The 22,861-nt window shown below is 47.4% G+C and overlaps 1 protein-coding gene across 9 annotated transcripts in view; it reads right to left on the bottom strand.

Moving 5' to 3' along the window:
• The window catches only part of DLGAP4 (DLG associated protein 4), a 152,900-nt gene that overhangs the window by 9,833 nt on the left and 120,206 nt on the right, over positions 1 to 22,861 (bottom strand). The window lies entirely within an intron of this gene.

Raw genomic sequence — 22,861 nt, 5'->3', positions numbered from 1 at the left:
CTGGCTCACCTGGGCTGGCCTTCCCCAGCGAGCACACAGCCCTGGGGATCAGATCTCACTCTCGATCAGATCTCCCAAATCCCTGCCCTTATCCCACCTTTGGTCTAGCAAGTCCTATGTCACGGCAAACCTCTGTGCCCCCAGAACGCGTCGGACCCCTTGGCAGCAACCCCCTTGGCCCACAAGACCCAGAGAGCTCATGGTGCTGGGCCTGGCTACCGGGCTGGTGGCTCTTCTAGGAGAGCCCCGTCCCCAGGAGACCTCGCTTTGGATTCCCCCCGCTGTTGTGTGCCCCCACACTCCTTGAGCTCACATGGATGGAGCTGCGATGGGCTGGTGGCCCCTGGAATGAGCCTAGCAGTAGCCCAGCAGGGTTTTACATGGACTCCCCCTCCTGCCATTGCCTCCGAGCCCCTTTGCGGGCTGAGCAGCTTGTCAAATAAGCTAACAATCTTCCTCTTAATAATGAGAGAGGCCCACACCATCCTTTGTCCTCGCATGGCAATCCCAGCCATCAATTCACAGATAGAGATACCTCACAGATCGCTGTCGTTATACAATACTGATGACAACTGCATCATTTCCACCCTCAAAGTAGCCACTGGCACATTAATAAATCAAGTACCAGATCAGAAGCAGGTCAGGAGTCCTCCATCCACCTGGGGACTGTGAGGGCAGGTCCTGCTGCTTCTTCCCAACGTCACCTTCCAACAAACCGCACGGCCTGCATGCCCCAGGGAGCTCACAATAGCACATTTGAGAGAGATATATTTTTTTTTTTTTAGGGCAATTGGACACAGCCATGAACAATTCTGGCTCAGCCCATCACAGGATGCTCTCTGTTTCTTGAGTAGTTTCAGCACTAATAAGTGAGAAGCAATGAATGAACCTGATCAGAACTGCGTACAGGTGTGGGAAGTGATGTTTCGGGTGACCTGAGCCTCACAACTCCTTTTTCTCTGCAGAAATGTCCCTGTGTAGTCAACTGCTGCTGCAAGCACTTGCAGGGTGCCCCGGGGCCCGCATCAATCTCTGATGGGGCCAGAGCCCCTCCCAAGCACCCCCAGTAGCACAGCCACATCCTCTGCAGCAAAATTGCACAGCTACACATTGTGCACTGCTGACTTGTTACACATCCCCACATCTACCACATTAATAGCTGCAAGCTCCATTCCAAAGGGAGCTAAAAGGAAGGGGTTACAGAGAAGGAGATCTATGTTTCCAGAAGTATTTATGTGCCTGAAGATGCTGAGAAGCCCTGTAATGGTCCTGCTGTTACAGGAGAACTAGGGAGCCCGTGAGGCTGCCAAACAGGCTGCCTTTCAGCGTGAATCCAAACAGGAACTCAGAACGACAGAGCTAATAGCTGCTCCCTCCTGCCCTTAATACACAGAAGTCCAGAACAAATTGAGCAGCATCCTGATGGCCACAAGAGCAGGACCTCTCCTAACTGCTCATCCCAGCCCCCACACCACCTTCTGACATGAGTCCCTCTTGCAGCCTTGTGGGCCATGCAACAGGGAGCCAGGCAGCTGAAATATATCCAGGACAATTCAGCCTGACCTGTTCCTGGTACTATTCCTTGTGTTGGCACAAGCCACAGAAACTGCCCAGGGCAGCCTGAGCCCACAGCTGCTGTGTGTCCAGCTGGGACAGGAACTTATTATGCACTTTAAGAACCACCCACAGTCATTTCCTAGAAGGTCAGATACAAACGCTGCAACTTGTTAAATTTATGGGCCAAAACATAGCTACATGCATCTTCGAGCCAATGGGTCAGTCATGTAAACAGCGTGCCCCTGCACTGCAAGGTCCCTGCTAACTGATGGCTCCAGCAGTATTGGCATTCCCTTCCCACACCACCTCCTTCCTCAGCAGGGTGCAAACTCATACAGCAGGGCGGCAGCGGGACTTGCAGATGCTCAAGCAATGCTAGGTCAGAACTGTCTTCAATCAGTCTCACCCCTGGGATGCTCAGTTCAGCAGAAACCCTAGATCAGATGGCACCACTTGTACAGGCTGAAGGGCAGCACAGAGCCGACCTCTGCACACAGCGCTGCTTTTCTGCATGTTTTTTGTCATGCGTTTGAATTGCCAGCTCAGCAGGAGGCAGGGGGATGCTAGAGCACCAGCTACTGCAGGACTGCCTCCTCTTTCCCCATGATCCCTGCTGGACATCCCAACACCTCCTTCAGTATGCTGTAAACCTGGTCAAGTTAAAACTTGACTGTTACAGATGTTTGCCTGCTCTGCTCTCTCAGGACAAACTCTTGGCTGCACCTACACAGCCACGAGGTCAGATTGGTGCAGTGCTCATGTCAGCACAGCCAGGAGAGCATTCCCCCCCAGCTGTACACCTGAACGGCCTCTTGGGTGCGTGGTGAAATAGCTCATCTGCACATACACCTGCTCACGCAGGATGACTCTCTGGTGACTGCCCTGGCAAGCAGAGGAAGAAAGTTCAGCTCCAGACATGCGCTAGGGAGTGTGAAAGCAGCCTGTGTGTCTGCTCAGGTGCTGAGCTCACTGCTGCCTGCTGGAGCACAGCAGGGGAGGGAGGGGATTGTGTCTGCTCTGCCCTGGTGAGGCCCCACCTGGAGCATTGTGTCCACTTTTGGGGCCCCCATCACAAGAAAGATGTGGGGCTATTAGAGCGGGTCCAAAGGAGGGCGACTAAGATGGTCAGAGGGCTGGAGCACCTCTCCTAGGGAGAAAGGCTGAGAGAGCTGGGGCTGGTCAGCCTGGAGAAGAGGAGGCTCCGGGAGACCTCCTTATGACCTTTCAGCACTTAAAGGGTTCTTATAAAAAGGACAGAAAAGGGCTCTACTCATGTAGATAACGATAGGACAAGGGGGAATGGTTTTAAACTGAAAGAGGGAAGAATTAGATTGGATGTTAGGAAGAAGTTCTTCACTCAGAGGGTGGTGAGGCACTGGCACAGGTTGCCCAGAGAGGCTGTGGATGCCCCATCCCTGGAGGTGTTCAAGACCAGGCTGGATGAGGCCCTGAGCAACCTGATCTAGTGGGTGGCAGGGGGTTGGTACTGGATGTCTTTGAGGTCCTTTCCACCTCAAGCCCTTCTGTGACTCTATGCCACCAAAATGCAGGAAGCTTATGCTGCCGCATGTACCTGGAGGCTGTAGCAGCTAAGACAAGCAAAAACCACCCCAAGGGGAAGAGGAGAAAGCCCGCCCGCATGACCCTCCAATTAAAAATACCCACCTGACACATCCTCACCATTCTGCACATGGCACTCAGCCACAGCGTGCCCCGTGTCACCTCACAGAGAGCCTCTGTGACACCAGCGGGCAGGGGCAGAACCCAAGGGAGTGGTTTGGTGGTTTGCTGCCGTGTTTATGGATTAGCACAGCTTGAATTTCTCAGCTGCAGTTTATGCCCACAGGGCTGTATGTAACACTTAGGAAAGTTAATCAATTATCTGGTATTGAATAGTGCAGCTAGGAAAAACAAGGGGAGGGGAGCACGTCAGACAGAAGGCGGCAGTAGAGTTTCCTGAGAAAGACGGGTGGTGTTCAGGGTCAGGAATATAAATTCAGCCTTCCATCTACCTACAGGCAGTAAGAATACTGTTTGTGGTGCTGTATATATGGAACAAAGAAGCAACTTTTGTTCCAGGGGATGGTTTTGCACTGTCCTGGCCAGCTGACGGGCACAGTGTTAGAAGGGAATCCCATCACACCAGCCACAAAATGCCCCGTTAATATAAGTGTAGTGAGAATTGATTGCAACTTAGAGGAGTTTATGGCTCTTAAGACCTCATGCAAATGAAAGGAACACAGTTCTTCAAGTCTCCTGATCTTCCTCAGAATGCCTTGATGAGCACAGTTGGAAATAAATCCCACTGAAGCCCTCTGCAACCCTAAAGCACAGACTTTTGATTGCAAACCCAGAAACCACACCTTAGCTAAAATGGGTTTCAAAAGCCGAAGTTGGGTAAACACCTAAAGCAGCTCCCTTCTCCTTCAATGCAATTCTGAACCACATTTCAACATTTCTTCAGTCCATGGGAAGAGATGAGAAGCCGAAAGGATGCCGTGAGGAAACCAAGTGCCACCTGCTGCTTCTGTAAGGGAGATACTGCTGCACCAAGAGCAGGCAGCACGCCCACATGGACTCCTAGAGATCAATCCCACCAGGTATCAGTTCTTGAGCTGCTGGAGGTCATAACCTATGGTATTTAAAAACCCTCCAGAGATTTGTGATGTTATGTGGAGCTGCAATCCATACAGGCAGTTGGTCAGGTATACATTTCACTCTGTTTGCCCATTGTGTACAGCACCATCAGCTAAATTTGCTTGTGAACATCAGCCCACACCACAAAAAGGCACAGAAGAACCAGAAATGTTGAAGTTTTGCTTAAGCTTCCAGTTAAATATCCTGCCCATAGGAACTCCTAAGTAAGTTGTTTGAATTCATAGCTGATGTGGATGATTGATTTGTTGGGGGAGCAGTCTTTTTATAGTCTTCCTTGTGTAGCTGTTTTTAGAAAGCATTATGTATGAAAGTTAACATCTTCCTCACGACATTACCTGCTGCTCTTGAAGGCTTGGGCAATACCCACTGACTTCACCTCAGGCAGAAGAGATGCACTTTCAGAGCCTGAACAGGCATTTCTGACCCTCAAGAACAGTTGAGCATGCCATGATCCTCTCCTTCTCCTGCACAATCAGGGAACTGCATCTTGAGAGACTAAGGCACAGGAGTCATAAAATATTAAATCCAGCACTGCTTTAAGAGGCCCCTGTTTAAATACCACGAGGCAGTGCTTACCTGTTTAGTACCTGCAGCACTGCCAAGATCTTAGCCAAGGTATTTGGTTTTAGATTTAAACATTGAAATTGCTGTCAAGTGTGTGTCTGGCATGAAGTGCAGTTCTTTTGTTGCTATTGCTGATTCAATACAGCCAGGTGGTATTTATAATCATTCCCATGGCTTTGAAGACCCATTCAAGCCATCCTCATTTTTATTAAATCATCTCAAAAGCTGCAAGCCACAGTCAGTTGTGATGACAAGTTAGAGCTCCCTCAATTGTAGCAGGGCTCAGATTGCTATCACTTTCCTGCCCTGTGCATCATCCCCTTTCTCCATGGGAAGATCTGAAGAAATGACCTCATTTCCCCATGCCTGAGGCAGTGTGTTCCCAAATCTCTCCCACTACAAGTTCATTTGCCATTTAAATGAAACATCTTAATAATATTACAGCAAACAAGAATCCTCAGCTGCATTAAGCCCATAGGTTTTAGTCACGTCTCTGGACTTAAGGAGCACATACATTTAGAGGTGGTTTTCAATAGCAAATAGAACCAGAACAGGCACATTCCAAACAGTCTGACCTCTACTTTCATGAACTTGCACAATACTTCAAAGCTAAAACTATAATGAACTGCAGGATGTTTTATTTGTAGGAAGTCCAAGTAAAAATGATTCCCACTAACAATTGCTACTGAACACAATACAGATTTTTATTGATTTTATGGTTCACAGCGATCTCTTCAGACCTTATTCTTGTGCTTAAGCAAAGTCTTTCTAGCCCTTGAGACAGTGGCCACAGCACACAGGCCTACCTGAAACTGTATTTGGACCATATAGAAGCTGACCAGAAACTGGTCTGTTTTAGAACAGCTCATGTGGAAGGGGCCTTCAAAGATCCTCTAGTCCAACTGTCTGACCTCCTCAGGGCTACCTGAAAGTTAAGGCCTGGTAACGAGGGCATTGTCCGAATGCCTCTTGAACACTGACAGGGTTGAACACTTCATTAACCACCTTGCTAGGAAGCCTCTTCCAGTCTTGGCCACCCTCACAGTCCAGAATATTTTCCTGATGCCCGGTCTGACCCTGGCACAGCTCTGTGCTCTTCCCACACATCCTGCCATCGGTCCCCCAGGGCAAAGACCGGCACCTCCTTGGGAAGCTGCAGAGAGCAGCGAGGTCGCCTCTTGGCCTCCTTTCCTCCAGCCTGGACCACCCAGGTACCTCTGCCTCTCTCACAGGACAGGCCTTCCAGCCCTTTTTCCAGCTTTGTTGCCCTCCTTCAGATGCTTTCAAGGCCCTTAACATCTTGGATGGAAAGCACTGCTCCCCCACTCATGGTCCTCCAGCTTTGGAGACCAGGCACCACAGGATCTATTACTAGTATTAACAATATTAAAAACAGAGGGGAAAAAAAGGCATTAAATGCCTCCCTTTCCTCATCCCTACTTGTTGGGTGACCATCTTTACCAAGTATCCAGCCATGGGGCTCATCCCACCAAATCCCACTACTATCAGTGATATCATCTGGGAGAGGACCAGAGCTTCCAGTTCATCATGTCTGTTCTCATACTGTGTGCATGGATATACAAGCACTTCAGATGTGCTCCTGAAGCCTCACTGCTCCCCAGAGCAGCACAGATGCTCCATGAGCCTCCACCTCAGATGGTGCCACCCGATCCCTTGGCTTAACCTCAGTGCTCCTAATGGCATACCCCTCCTCCCCCAATCCCAGTTTAAAGCCCTCTCCATCCATCTCACCAGATTATGGGTCATGAAACATTTCCCCCATTGAGACAGGTGAAGATTTGCCAACTGATGAAGATACTTAAATTGGCACGAAGAGAAATCTAGGTACCTTTATTAATCAACAGGAAAATATTTCCATCTAGACAAGATGGGCACCTTCACATGATGATTCCCATTTCCTCAAATGAACACGTGACTGCCTTTACAGAAGACTTACACTACTTAAACAAAGCCACACTCCTGGAAAGCAAACTTAAGCGACTATGCTTGTTTAAATATGTTGTTTGTGGAAAGGCTGTAAATGCCTCCTCCTTCAGTGCTTCCCATTTGTCCATTTTAGCAGTAGCAATCTTTGAAAAAAGAAAATCTCCACACTACATAGAATAAAATAAGCGCCTGAGAAGGAAACAAGCAGCTGACAGTGACCAGGCCAGAAGAGCAGTGTGGGAAGCAGAGTTCTTGCTCAGGCTCCCCAGCAGCCACTACATCCACGGCAGGCCCTTTGGAAGTTCTCAGATCATCAGGAGCAACTCCTTCGGCACCCAACCAGCTCCACCCAGCCTTTGTTGTAGCTGCTGTCACTGTGTAATCATGCAGATAACCCTGGCTGTGGTCTCCACTCAGCTGACAGCACATGCACCAGGTGATGCTTGGTGACCACCAGAAGCTGTGTGCAGACATCTGGGAGGAAGCACCACCAGGCATAAAATTATAGCCCCTGCTTAATGCCATGCACACAACAGCCTGCACATACCCAGAATGCTGCTCTGGAGGAGGTTAGAGAAACCCAAGCTCATGTTCCACCCCCCCATCACCTCCTTCATCCTCAGGCCTTGGCCATGACACAGCTCTGCAGATAGAGCACCGAGCCCCACAGAGTGCTTGCATGCATCTGAACTGCAGCCAGGGCAAGGTGGCTGCCACCACACCACTGCTTCTTCCACCACCACACTTGCTTCCAGGACAGATGCAGTGAAGTCTGGGGCTGCTGTGCACTGCCCCATCTCTTCCCAGGCAGCGGGCACCCCCTCAAGCCAGCCCCGGAGCAGAGCACCAGCACTGCTGGGACACCCAGACAGATGCAACATTACTGCAACACCAGGGAACACAACCAAAAAGGCCATGGGGAGTGAAGCTGTATCTGCATCTGAGGTCAAGGAGAGGTGAAGGGCAGTAGGCTCATCCCTTGCACCTCATCCTGAGGAAGAATCAGCTGAAGGTCACACCCCAGCTCCCTGCTCCATCACACAGCAACTGTTACCAGCAGCAGCTTTGGGAGACAACCAGACCTCAGTTCAGTTTGTGCCCAAGTCACTCTTCCTGACCCAAACAGCAGCAGAAACTGGCTATTTCCACTCACACAAGCCTTACCTCACCCGTGAGATGAACGTGCATCAACCAGATGTGCCCTAACAGCACTGTTCTTTCCACACAGATGGTGCTTTCCTGCAGGAGCACTCACCATCACACCGTGGACACACCTGATGCATATCCCAGCTCACTGCTGCCAGAGGCCTGTAGAATTTCTGCTACTTGGCTTTTTTTTTTTTTTTTGCAGAAAGAAAAATAACTTTTGAGCTTTAAGGCATGAGAAATACTTCCTTTGAACCCAACCACAGGTCAGCCCAAGAAGCTAGCAGTTGTCTCCTCACCACTAAGCAGCAAACACCACCACATTTGCTAGAGCTACAATAATAAAGTCAGACAAAGAGGTCTCTGCTTCCTAGCTGGGACAATACTTTCTGGCCAAGCAAGCTCAGACATTGCAGAGACTCAGCACCTGGTTCAGTACCCACCTTGGTCACAGCATCCTTGCAAATCTCTAGTGCTAAGCTGACTGGATAGCATTTCTGGCAGGTATTTATTTGATATCAGCCGCTTATTTCTGGACTAAAGGTACCGCTTCTATCCAGAACCACCACAGAATGCTCTGTACAACCACTTGTGTTTTGCCCAGCCATGACGGAGATGCCTCCAGGGTGAAGAGGGGCATTAGTTAACAGCAAGGAGCAGCTGTGCTGGCACAGCAGGCACAGGGTGAGGCAGCTAAAGGAGGGCAGGCAGGATGGCACAAGTCACCACACAGTACTGCAATACATTTTCAGACCTCTGGTGAGATGAGTAGTCCCTGCTATTTTGCAGGAGGAGCAGATGTTCAGTCAGTGAAGGGAACGCTAAGAGGGCTGTGATCTCTACCTTAGGGACTCTGGATTTTTCAGTGTACCAGAGGTCTGAGCACCTTGAAGATGCTCTTATTAGGAACTGACATCAATACTGAAGCAGAGAAGTTACAATAAGTACTTGTACACCAAGAACTGCCTCACTGGGAAGGCAGGTTTTTTTTCCCCTTCCCTTTTAAGAAAAAGGCAGCCACTTATAGAAGGTCACAAATTTAAGAAGAGGTATAAAGCATTAGATGACACCATCCAGGAACACTGGGGGTTTAAAAATACTGCATCTTGCACAGTTGGACTTCGGACTGATTTTGGCCACCGACTGCTACAGCAGTTTACTGTCAGGACAACACATGCTGCAGAGAACGCCAGCCACAGACACTCCCAAACCCATCTGCAGTAACTATTACTGGGGCTTCTATTTGTGTCAGAAGTGTCATTGTAATTTCTCCCCACCCTCCCCAAAGTAATTTTCGGGACAGGTTTCTGAAGCAAGTAAGAGCAGCAATACACAACTCCACCCTGCTCTGCAGATGCACATGCAGAAGGCTCTCCATCTGGACTGTGCAGTCAGGCAGCCTCCAATCCAACTAGCACAGGGCAGCATTGTAAGGGAGCTTTTTTTTTTTTTTTTTAAAACCCCCAAGCTGTTAATTCATTAATAAGCACAAAGAATCTGGGAAAAAGCCACAGCCCTGCCTTGAGACATCACTAAGAAGTGAAATGCCACATGCATGGTGTCAAAGAGGCAGAACTCCAGCTCAGGCAGGACCAGATGCCCAGTCCCCACATCCCCATTGCCTCTCCTGGGCTCTGCTCACCCATCACATCCCCACAAGCTCTACCAAGGATTCTATCCTCTTGGGCCAGGGTCCTCCTCTACAAATTCAGCCAGCACAGCAGAAGTCACCAGAGCCTCAGCAGGCTCCCAGGCAGCAGCAAAGGGGTGACCAAGCATCTGTCCTGCCAGCTTGTCCTGCATGGGTTGGGCAGCAATGGAGACACCAGCTGATTCCTTCCACTGCCTGTCTTGCCTGGACCCCACAAGCCTAAAAAGATGACCCTGCAGGCTTGCAAAGAGTTGCCTTCCCCCACAACCACAGCACAACCACTTCCCAACCAAGTCCCCAGCTGTGCAGGACAGCTCAACAAGCAGAGCAGACAGCAGCAGCTAGAGCAGTGCCAGCACAATCCGAACCCCACAGTATTTTTTTTTTTTTTTACAAGCATAGAAAGCTTGTAGCAACAGAAGCTCAGCTTGGCTTTGAATGTGTCACTCCCACCCCCTCTCATATCCACGTGAACAGGATCCTTCCCATCACAGCAGCAACACAGTGGCTCTGCCCCAGCTGAGAGCCATCGTGGGCAGAGGGAAGAAAGCACTGCAGCGAGTCCTTTCCCGAGAGTCCTGCAGATAGAGCGGAGAGACTAGACTGATCTGCTAGCTAAAAGGGAGAGAGAAAGTGCTTTAAGATGCATATAGATTCTTGCTTTCCATAAAGAACACTTCCACGAACAGCACTTATTGCAGACCTCATTTCTCCTTCCTTTTAAAGGCCAACTGTGGTGACTAGAAACAATGATGCCTTCACTGAGGGGCTGGAGGAGCCTGTTACAGCAGGCCGCACACTGAAGCTTGTATCTGGGCCAGTTTTGGCTCAGCAGCCCTGGCTGTATTAGAAAGGCCTCACGAAGAGCAAGAACTGTGCAGGACATCCAAGACCACAGCCAACATATGCAGAGAAGCACTGAAGGAGCACTTGCCCAAGCTGGCTACTGCGGCACTGCTGTCACACAGAGCACTGAGCAGTCTTCCCTGTTCCAACACCACTTGGAGCTTTGTTCAGAAGGACAGAGGCAGCATACAGGTGGATGTAGCACATACACGAACCAGGTATGAATTAGCCAGTGCCACCGTGTTGCAGGCTGCTTCCCTTCTCCACTGGGGACATTAATCCATCGCTGTCAGAAGCAATTGATGCTACGTGAAGTAGCAAGCTGCAGCAACCAGGGATAGGTATTTAGAGGAGACACTGCTCTAATAACAAGTGACTGAGAATCCTCTCTTCATCCACTACTACAGCCACTTCTAAGTGCACCTAGAGTATTAGCATTAAAGTATTTAGGAAAGCTAGTATAATTAAGCAGCTCTTATTAGTTTTTCTGTGAGTTTCTAGTATATCCTGCAGAGGTAGGTTCTACACGCTAATTATGCATCACACGAAACACTCCTTCCTGCTTGCCATCACTTCACTTCAGGCAATGCCACACTACTCTCATTCAGAGGATGGCATTGCAGATGCTTTCTACTTGTGTCACTGTGGAAATCCAGGGAATCTTAACACTTTCTTAAAGTTACACCCAGTCAAAAAACACATGGCTAGAAACCCATGCAGGACTGCTCGATAACCCAAGTCTGTTCTCGTCCATGCCAAAGAACAGCAGCCCAGACTTATTTTAGCAGTTGATGACCTCTAAAGCACGAAGTCATTCTCAAGCACTTGTTCACATGAAAGGAGACACATGGTACTCAAATGCAGCTTATTGCCTGCACTTTGAAACCCTGCAGCGTGCAACAACCCAACTTCTTGCCTTCTAGGAAAGAATTTGTCTACCTACCATGCTGCCAATAGCAACTTTACTCTGCAGTACTTCCCCACATGTCCCTTTCAGCTCAGTGACCATCCTCCAATCCCACCAATCTCACTTTTGGTCCAGGTCTTTGGGCAGCTGCAGGAACACGTACTGCAGCATGGTGAAATTGCACCAACACCAGCCTGGCCAGGGAGATGGAGGTCCTGCAGGAAGCTTCTGCTTCGACAGATGAAGAGTTCTTGCAGTAGTGGCTTGGTCCCACCAACAGTCCTGGAAGCATCGTGGATGGGTTGCTATTATTTTAAGTGGGCCATTTAAACACTGTTCATAGAAGAGCTGGCCAAGAGGGTGCTGAAAGTGCTGATGGCAGTCAGCAGCTTGTCAGATACCGTGATAACAGTAACAGGGCTGCACTGGTGTCAGCAACAACCAAGCTCTTGTTAGCACTCCCCTGGTACAAACAGGGCTCCTGGAAGATTGCTTCACTCCCAAGAACAGAAGGAGCAGCAATTCGCCAACCTACCTCGGACAGAATATCTAGAAGTTGCCACCATTGCTGCAGAAAAGCCTCAAGGCAAGAGAATTAAATCCCCCATTACTTTATTCAGTCTCAACATTTTCACCACAGTATTTGCTTACTATGTTCCAGTTTTTACCCAAACAGGGAATTGCTGGCATCTGCGCTCACAGGATGAGATTCCAGCTGTTTTAGGTTGCAGCAAATATTCAGTGATGCCACCAAGAGCAGCAGAGGTGGTTTTGCCAGAACATTATGAAAAATGCTCCCCACACCCAGATGACTAGAAATTCTTTGTAAGCTAAAAACAAACCACACCCTGTACCCACAGGGCCAGGGAAAGCACATGTGTCAGCAGACAAGACAACAATAGAACAGTCTCTGTGCAATGGAGATGGGGAAAACCATCAGGCTTAGATATACTTCTCCCTGCACTTACCCACTCTATGAAAAAATCTACACATTAATCAGGATGGCCTTTTTCCACTTGGACATTTGTTTTCAGGCAGCAAGCAACCATGGCTTACATCTTCAAAGCTGCAGTCATCAACAAGTTTTAATATTTAGATTCAATTGAAGCTATTTCCTCCCTTAAGTATGTACAAACCAAGATGTGGCAACATTATGCTAATACCGGAGAATCAAAGTCAAAGTTGCTGGGAAACTTCTGTTTGCTGACAGTGTGAGCTTTCCAAGTTACAGGAAACGATTCCACATTCTAATTCCTAATCTAATATGGCATTAGTTATAAGATTAAAAACATGGATGCAAAGGGCTGTAGTAGGCTCCTATCATCAGGTTGCTCCCTCTCTCCTTCGTTAGCATTAAATTTGACAGCGGTGAGCTGCTGCACCAATCAGAGCAGGCAGTGCTGCAAACCTCTCATCTGATCTAAAGAAAGAAAATCAGTGCTCGAGAGTCAGGGCATGCAATTAAGCAAATACACCAGCTTTCTAATCCTTTTGGATGAGGTATTAGAAGGCTTTTGAAAGTATAGCTGTTATCATTGCTTGGGGTTTCTGCATATATGAACTAACCCACATTACAAAGCTGAGCTGACTACTCTGTAATACCCCTCCTTCCACACTGCTGTGCACAGAGGGGGTACGCTGGTACCATAGGGTATATCCGCAGTTACTTAACCTACACTGCTCACCCAGAGGCCTCAACTTTGATTTCTGAGGAATTTCAAAGACCACAAACACTCCCCTAACAATGGTCCCTTCTCTCAGCCTTTGGACTGAGGGGGGTCCTAGAGTAATTCCAGAGAGTGCTGGGTTACTCTATTTCAGGAATCAAGGAGATGCGGATTCACGTGCAGGAGCTGCTCACCCACAACCACGTTAACCTGGTCCTCCAACCTGCCATATGGAGTCTTTAAAGATTTAAGACTATTACCTAGAAATGGAACACGAGGAGAGGCGAAGACTCCTACTGCATCAATTTCACAGATCCAGTCACTAGGCAACAAGCCTGGAAGGCACTGTCTTAGCTCTGCTGCTTCTCTTGCCATTTTGCCCACCATGGTAGGCTCAGGATCTACTCCTTTGTCTTCAGCTGTCTGGAGCTCGGTATTGTACATGACAACTCCCTGACCTTCTAGGCAGGGTTACCACTGAACTCCACTCTCAAGGAAAAGCACTGTATGTCACTAGAGCATAGCCTGCTGCTGTCAGGAACCTGCACAGCCATAGCAGCTTATATTCCTGCCTTGAAGGTTCTGTGCTGTAAGACTTCTGGGCTTCACCTCCCCTGTTGCTTATCCCAGCCTGGGCTCTGTTTTCAACATGGGATTTATTGCTATTGACAGATCATTAATTTCCCTGCACACCTTTCAGCTTTCTACTTGCATAACCTCCTCAGTAACAAACATCATCTAGCTCAGGCTCCCAGGAGTCTTCGGGTTGTGTAGGATACTCCAAAACACTTACTCCCAGGACTCCACTTGTAAAAGCTAAATACCAACAAGCAGATCAAGCAGAGCTTCCAGCATTGGCACTTTTGCTTTTCCGAATGTGTTCCACCACACTAGACAGAAAAGGTTAGTCTGACCAAGTTGGAAGAAGGTAGCAAACTGACTTACAGTGGCTTGAGGAAAGCGCTGAGAATGACTGCAAGCCAGACTGTTTTAAAGTTACTCCAGTAGAAAACAGCTTACCAGGGATGTTTTTTGGAAGAAGTCACTCCTTGCTCAACCACAGCTGTCTAACCCTGAGGAACAGCACTCACTTGATTGCCCAAAGCTAGAGGAGCCTCCAGGGAAGCCTGCTGAAAGACACTGCTCTGGCTTTCTGTAGTCAAAAAAGTTGTACAAAGATGTCACAAGCAACCTTTCCACAACAGTTTTTAGAAGCACAGAACAGCCTCAGAAGCCTAAAATGTTGCTTTCTCCTGTTCATTTTCAGCTTTCTCTTTAGCACATCCAACAGTTTCATAAGGCTATGTCAGACATCTACACCTGTACCAGGCAGCACAAACACCACAAACTGTTTTCTTCAGCTGCAAATCCCCCACTCCAAACATACACAAGCCTTTTCTCCATTACAGAGAAACCTCAACAGTAAGAAGTGGTACCACAGCAAAAATGCAGGATCTGTTGTTCCGTTGGTACAGCAGTATGCAAGTCCAACACTGGAACTGACATAGCAGCTACAGGAGGAACAGCCCTGCCTCTCACATCAGGGGCTTACCCTGTCTGAAGTTCTGGAAGGGAAGTTGTGTGTCTTCTTGCAAGGGTCTTTGGAGTCACAATCCTACCATGCAGCTGTGCTACCAACCCTTCTGGAGAACATGATCAGAAATTTCAGCAAGCAGGTGCCAGGCAGTTGTTAACCACAACCCTATCTCTTCCCAGTTTCCCCTTGCCCAAAATTTGAGTGTTCAGACAGCTGCTACAGCATGATGGTAGAGACAACTCAAAAGTCCACGTGCCAAGAAAACTCCTCCTGCAAGGGTGGAATGGAATGAACAAACTGAAACTGCTCCTTGTGGAGATTTCCTCACACCAACAAGGATGAAAAAGGCTTTGGAGAAAAAATGAATTTGGATTTTCCTGGACAAGGAGCCAAAGCATTGAGCATTGGCCTGATCCTGCTCCCACACCAACACCAAGGGGAGCACACTTTTACCACCTCTTAGTGGAAAAAAAAAAAAAAAAAACAACGCAAAAACAACCCCCTGTATTTCTCTGAAAAGTCCAGCTAACCCAGACACTTTAAAGACTGCCCAAGGCTGGAGTTATTTCTCCACTTGGCCATTTCCCCACACTTGGACCAGGAACAATTACTGAATTGGAATGAATCACTGCATTCAGGCATCCAATCTTCTTCATGCCAATTATCAAACACCAAGACTGGCGGTAGGATGAAATTCACAGTAAGAGCAGCTGACTTTTCCCAACAAAATGCCCATCTTCTGATGAAGTGCTTTTCACCAGCTCAGCCTTTGCCTTTAGCACACTGATACATGAGTAGCTACTACAAGGTAAGCCCCAGTATAGATTCATACCATGTCAGGTACTCTGGGGTCAGCAAGTGCTTTCATTTCGCGTCCTTACAAGTAGGAACTACCATGACCACCAAGGCCGAGGGAGCTGCTCTGCCCCACCACGTGCTGCAGCTGGTCTGTCCCCAGTAAGGGGACAGTGCACTCAAGTGCCTCAGAGGCAGTCCTGATGCCTGTGATATTGGACTGGGAAGCAAACTAACCAACGCTTTCTGCATTTTCCTGTGAAGTACCTTCAAGAAAGCATTCAGCTTCAGATACTCAAGCCATACTTCCAGTGGGAGAGACTAGACAAGCTGCCAGAAGAGTTGAAACAGTTACCACATGCTGACTAAAGATGCTCAGTAAGCAACTAAGCACCAGATCTCCATCCCTTACAAGACAGCTATTGAGTCTCCTACCAAGTCTCAGCCAGGGTTTAGCTAAAGCTGGGTAAGAATGGAATAACACTACCAGAACCTCCTCTGCATGGCTCCTGCCAGGCAGCAGATGCAGTGTGAACATGCCATCAACATGAGAATGACACAGGGAAAGAAGTGCTGTCAAGTAGATAAAAAACTGGAATGCTGAAACTGTTCCCATTACAACGTAAGTTAAAAACCTGGAGTTGCTGCTCTGCCTGCTCCAAGGGGCTCTGAGCCCCCAGCAGCAGCGGAGTGGTGCTTACTGATTCACAGGGATGCAACAAGTAGCAAGGAGAGCCCTTCCTGCACCAGTGACTATTCCCTACTTGCTAGGGCTGGTGTCTTCGGCAGTCACACCAAGAGGGAATCCAAACTTCAGGCAGCAATGTGAAACCGTTTCTGTTACTGGCCCAGACTTCCAGAAGCCAAGACACCTGGGAGGTGATAGCAGACACACTACGTACCAACAAGGCTGAATTCTGAGATCGTGAAAACAACAACAATGCATTGAAGCACTGATGGGAAAAAAGTCCAACCTCCCGTTCAGCAGTAGACATCTAGTTCTTCTGTTTCTCTATCTGTAACCAGCATGCACTGCTCAGCTGAGGAAACAATAGCAACAAGTTATTTTGGATACTGTTTTGTAAATAGATGCATGGCCAGTTATCTAATCACAGGAACATTAGGACAAGGAGGCTCTGACAGAACAGCAGAGCGCTTATAGGGCCATGTAACAGCAAGCTTTCAGCAGCTTGCATCACCTTCAGCAGTAAATTCCCATGCAGCTGCAACATCAGCAGCCTGTGCTGCAAGACACCTGGAACAGTTTGTGAAGTGCCACCTCCCTTGGTCCTGCAGGGCTTCCCCCTCCTGCTCCAACCACTACTGCAAACAACCACGAGGACAGTTAAAGGAGGCACCTCTACATCAAGCTTAATTAATAGTTAATTGTCAGGACACCTGACAGAATTGCTACCAAGCCCCGTGCAACCTAGGCCAGCACCCTCTGCTATCCCCCACCCTCCCAGCATGGGGGCCTTGTCCCCAGGGAAAGGGTGTAACAACCCAAGTGAGTCACACTGGGCACACAGGAGGCCACCATGGTGTGGGGATTTACACAAGGATCCAGTCTGATTTCAACTTGATTTGCATACCTCAGCAGGCCTCACACCAGGAAGTCATTAATGAGTGCTTAAAAAAAGATGTAAACAGCTCAGACACCAAGAAAGCAAGGCATGAAAACAAGGTATTTGTGTGAAAGACTATCCTTAACATTGCTCAAGCTCACATTAGTATGTATGAGATCCATGAGCAGACCTCGATCTACACCTGTGAGACCAGAGGGAACACTTTGCACAGAAGCACTGCATTGGATGGGCAGCACAGAGCTCAGCCAAGCCACGCACCACGCGCTCTGCACAACAGGAGCAGACCTAGGGGCCAGGCAAAAAAAGCAAGGCTATGAAAGCAACCCAGAGACTCAAACCCTTTTCTTTCTCCTTGCAGCTGTTACCTGTCCCCCACCACACTCACCACAGCCCCAGTTACCACTTGGCATGGACCAGACCCCGTGTGGCCACACAGCACATGAGGGAGGGAGCCAGGGAGATGAAGGCTGCAAGGCTCAGCAGCATCCCGCTGACCACACAGAACAGAGGATCCATATGATTTGTGGTTTCTCTAGGCCAGGAAACCAAGCATATGGCAATTTGCAGTACAATTAACACTAACATTATTAACAGTATTATTAACAGTATTCTGTTAAAGTACCACTTTGCTCGGGGCCAGGGTCATATCTAATTGAAATAGGACACAGCCTCCCAACTCCTGCCCTACTGGACACCTGCCTCTGGGGCAGCTCAGCCTCTACCCCAGGACTGTTCTGTCAGGGACAGTTTTAGAAGCACTCCCTGTTTGCAATTAAAGGACAGTTCACACTCTGCAGCAATACAGAAGGAAAACACCCAGGTTCAGCTTCATCATGCATTTTGAATGAGCAGGGAAGTTTTGCACAAAGCCATTTCACCTAAGTTCTGCAGATACTTTGTTATCCAGGCACATACACAATTTCAGGACAACACTTAGTCAAATTCACTGGAATGTCCAGTACCACCATCCAGCAAGCTAAGAAAATTCTTTAATAAATTCAAGACTAAGGACTCTGACCTGTTCTTCCTCTTGGCTTGCGTCAGCAGTGATCTTGAAGCAAGAGCATGATTTAAAGCAAATTTTAACACAGTATGAATCTGCAGTCACTGGATGTCTGGCTTTACCACACTGCTTTTTTCATTAGGAAGTTACATTCCAGGATGTTCTGTCCTTTGCCTGCCCACCCAGATTCCAGGAGAAGCCACCTCTTCTGGTACATGCAGCACTCCAAGCAGAGAAAAAACACGGAAGATGGCAACACTTAAAGCTAGAAGTGGGTTCAAGTAAGCAAATGATATTGCTGCTCTCAAATCCAGGATGTTATTAGAGAAAACTCTCAGGAGCCCGACTAACTAGAAAACTGTTTTGTGGTTTAACTCAGCAGTCCCTGCCAGGATGAACAAGTTTGCCTTGGGCTTTGGCTCCTGCACGAGATGCAAGAAGCTTCAAAACATTAAGTTTTAAGTTATCTAAATCTAAAGGAAATGTTTGATTTTTAGATACATAGAATATATATTTTGCACATTACTACCAGAACATTCATTAGTTTCTATTAGATATGTACATGAGCAACAGTGCAATAACATGGAATAATTACTTCTGAAATTTTAAAGCTAGCTTGCAGTATGACTTACCACCTAGGACAAACAAACTATCCTGTGATGTCCCACTCATGGGGATGTGAGCAGCAGAGCTACCACACTGAGGAGCATGAACACAGCTGGATGAGCACAGCTGGAATCACAGCATTTGAAACAGATGGTTACTTTGAGAACAGCATCCCAGGTTTTCACACTTCGGTGCCAGACACACTACGAAGTACCACTTGGGGTAATGAGCATTCTGCTTTCTGGAAGTAGTTAATATCAGAAAAAAAGTAGACCTATTCAGACTCCGTGTTGCGGAAACTCACTCCTTTCCTCTGTCAAAGAGATTTTACCATAAAGCCAGCTAAGAAAGTTATTCATAAATATCATCCACAGAAAGAAAAAGGAACTTTAGTTTTTAATTAGATATTGGAACAGGTACAAGCTGCAGGGACAGAAGCTCACATATGCATGAACTCCACTGCTGAACATGCAGAGTTCCCCCTTTGGTAGATACTGCTAGACTACTTCCTACACTCATGATCATGGCTGTGTAGAAGCCTTAGCTCCGACCTTCACCACTTCGTGGTACAGGATAAGAGTAACCAGAGGACCAGCCCATGGAGCTGAGAACTGCAATCAGCGCTCCTGCAAGGGACACTGGTGGCAGCCTACTGCCCCTGCTTGCTGGGCTGCTGTGCATTACACACAACAAACCCTGTGCCAATGCAGCCGTGAACTGTCACCGTCAACCACAAGCAGTGCTGAGCATGGCATGGATCAGGTACAGTACACATGGACAGGCAGGGAGAACCTCGAACAGGAGGCCAGCTGAACAGCATCAGCTCCCCCTTCAAGTGAGACAGACTGCTAATAATTCAAAGCCAACCATATGCAGCAGGCAGACAAAACAGGTCTACAATTCTGTCAGTGTCACAGCAGAGCATGCACAGGTATCTCCCAAACCAGCTTCCTCCTGCATACATTTTCTACATGAAAACCTCAAAGGATTTTGGAAGCCTGCAGTTTCTGGTGAAGCGCACTGCAGGAGGAGGTTATGCTGCCTCTGAGGCCCGGCCTTCAAATCCTGCAAACAGGCTTCAGCACCAGAGGTAAACCAGCAGCTCCACTTTCAGCTGTGAGGAGTTCGGATGAAGCAGTGCAGCAGTGTTATCCACCTATGTTTCTACTCTATCCTTACTCAGCATTGCCCAAACTACAGTGCACAAAGTCTGTCTGAAAAAAGCAAGTACCACTGACACAGAACTGATTCACATCCTGGAAGTATGTCACTACTGGCTAGGCCAGGAGATCTTGGACACAGAAACAGTGAAGTGCTACTGTTGTCTTTATGCTTGCCCTGTATGTGACACTGTATTAGTAAGCAGTGCTCAGCATGACTGGAAAGAGCCCAGACAAGCGCAGACCTTGGTTCAGTACGTTATCTTCCTTCTGGTGAGGGACTGGAAAAGAATGTACAATACAAAGAACAACTGCATTTTTCTGGAAAGAGAGAAGGGTTCCATTATCTCTTGCCACTCACTGATCAGAAGTAGAGAGACTTAAAATCCAGAGTCCTACTCTACCACTCTGAAGCATGGTAGCTTGCTAGATGGGAGCCTGAGGCTTCCAGATACACTTAAGTGACTTCACTTCTAGTTATCTTAAGAGCACCTGACAGCTTTACACCACCTACTTTTCTCTGCAAGTTTGCTTTGAGGACAAATCTGTATCTTGGATGATTTCTGCACGATGTTTGCAGGAGCTGTTTACCTTTGAACAAGTATGCATGGCCATTGCTGCTACACGATCAGGCAGCTCCAGTTTCCAAGTCTATCAGAAATCACAAGACAACTTGATTTTTATCTCCAGGTCCTGGCTTGCAGCACGCAACCTGATGACTTGCAATCTGAACAAGCACTTGGTGTCACAACCCTTAGCTAACTGGTGCTGAAAGAATGTCTCCAACTTCAGCAATGGAAAGATGCCCAGACAAACTTGTAATGATTTTCACTACCTTATCTTTCAGACAGAAATGCTATTTTCCTTAACAACTTAAATACATTTCAGAGGGCTATTCTGCAAAGAAAAAAAAAAGTTTAAAAGGGAAGAGTGGGCTACTAACTTTGAAACTGCTTTTTATCCTGTAGGTGACCATCTACAGCCAAATCTTTAAGCTTGTTTGAGAGACAGATACATGCCCCTCTGTCTACATTTCAGAGAACACAGTGGAATACACTGATTTTCAGTATATCGATTTGGTTCTGCTCCTATCCTCAAGTGCTCAGTCTACTTTGGCTGGCCTCTTTTTCCTTCTGCAGTGCAACCGTTATAAATGCCAGCCAAGTCAGTCTGAGGGATTGCATTAATTCAAGAAATCTGCAAGTAGAAAAAGGGGTTAGCATGGGGGAAAGGATATCTTACCATGCAAACACAAGTTAAAGCATCTACGCTACAGTGCAAGGTGGTCAGCATAGACCTGCTGCTGGAAACAGTTCAGAGGCTGCAGATGACCTGCAAGGAAGCCCAGAACACTGGCATTCACATAGCTGCAACAGAAGAGGTCTCTGTCTATTGCCAACCTCTTGCTCCCCAAAGCAGCACAATGCTGACCTAGTTTTCCTTTATCTGTCTAATAGCAACCATGGGAGAACCGATCAAAAAGCAACACCCAGAGATCTGTCACTTGTGAGAGCCACTCCTGTTCTGCCCATTCTAGAGCTGGATGAGCCCATTTCTCACTGGCAGAGGTTACCTGCTGAAACAGTGGAGAAAGGAGAAGAGCTTCCAAGCTGCCCCATGAATTCACTCAGGTACTTCATATTTTTTGAAAGACAGGAATACAAAAGACAACCTACATAGGATCTTCCATTGAACGCATTACATATAATGAGTTATTCAGAACTTAGTAGTAGAAATTATCTGGTCATCAGATTATCTGATGTATAGCTGGTATTCAAGTGTGCCAAAAGCCATCACTGGCATAAGAACAAAGCAACTGCGAATATTCGATCACAGACTCATCCACAGAACTACCCCCAGTTAACTCCCTAGAGGGCATAGGTTTGGGGATATGGAGCTCCATGCAGTCTCATTCTGAAAGAATAAGCCATTTCACAGCCACTTGTTCTGTTAAATAAAGAAATCTGTTGGGGACAGCTGGCTAGACAAGCCCATGTATAATGAAGGGACTAGATTTTTTCCTAGTAAGCAATCTATTCCTAGCCTTTAATGGAAATCTCCAAATACTCCGGAATTGGCTATTTTGCTGTATGTAAGGGAAACACTGTCTTATCCTTCCCAGAGATGAGGTAGTTTTCTACACATACTGAGAACTCAAAGCATGCTAAATACATATAAACTTAGACCATGTATAATTACAGATGAGCCATTAACTTTTTTCCTGAATTACTTCTGTCTGCAACCTACAGTCTAAAGCAATTTTAGTCAGACTTTTTAGCATCCCTTTTCTTCTCTTAAGCAACTATTACATTAGGAGTCTGAAGAGTCAAGTAGCCTCAGTACAGGCAGCTCCACACCCCTTGTAGGGATCAGGATAGATGTGACCTATGCCAGGTGAAAACTAAACATTTTCTACACCCTTCAGTTCTTAACCAAGCTGGCCAGACAGCTAGCTGTATTAAGATCAACATCATTACCAATTAACATGGATTCAAATGCAATTGACCTTGGTCATGTTTTTCCTTCCACAGGACACTCAAACAGCTCCAAATGACACGAACACCACTGTCTTCATGCTATGAGCTGCTCTAGCCCTTCAGCTTGAAAACCCAGCAATTCACAAAGTAAATTAAAACAAGAAGAGGCGTCTGTCAGCAGAACTGTTGGAAAACAGTTTTGATCCCTTCAGGAATACAGCCAGAAATTTCTCACTAAAAAGAATGTTTCAGCTTCCATCTTACATGATATTTTATCCCTTTTGTCTGAACACAAGGCCGCTTAAAAAAAGCACCAGTCCAGACAGATCACAGCCAGAACAGCCCAAGCCAACTGATGCAAGTGCAGTGCAGTGGGTTCTTGCTGAACAGTGGAGCCAGCACACTGAGCACCCCAATCTCATCCCAGAGCTCCAGCTACCCCTCCTGTGCAGGGGGTAACTACATTCCCCCTCCATAATATCAGAAAAATGCAAACAGAAGAGTTACAGTCAATGTGCTTCTGTGATAGCTATGACAAAGCCCCCTTTTCAATGTGTTTGCTAGGCGAAGCACTGAAGACCAGAGTCCGGCTTTGCACTGACCAAGAGGAGACTATTTGAGAGGTTGCTACAGCTTGCAGCACGCTGTGCCATGCACTCAGCCACCCTACAAAAAACAGCCAAAGCTGAGGATAAATGCATGGAAGAGACTGCACACACCAGAACACATTTCTCACACATTGTCTTAGCAATGG

This window comes from Aythya ferina (assembly GCF_964211825.1).
Source record: "Aythya ferina genome assembly, chromosome: 16".
Lineage (NCBI taxonomy): Eukaryota > Metazoa > Chordata > Aves > Anseriformes > Anatidae > Aythya > Aythya ferina.
Note: the sequence above shows the minus strand (reverse complement) of the source record. Positions and strands in the feature narration are given on the sequence as shown.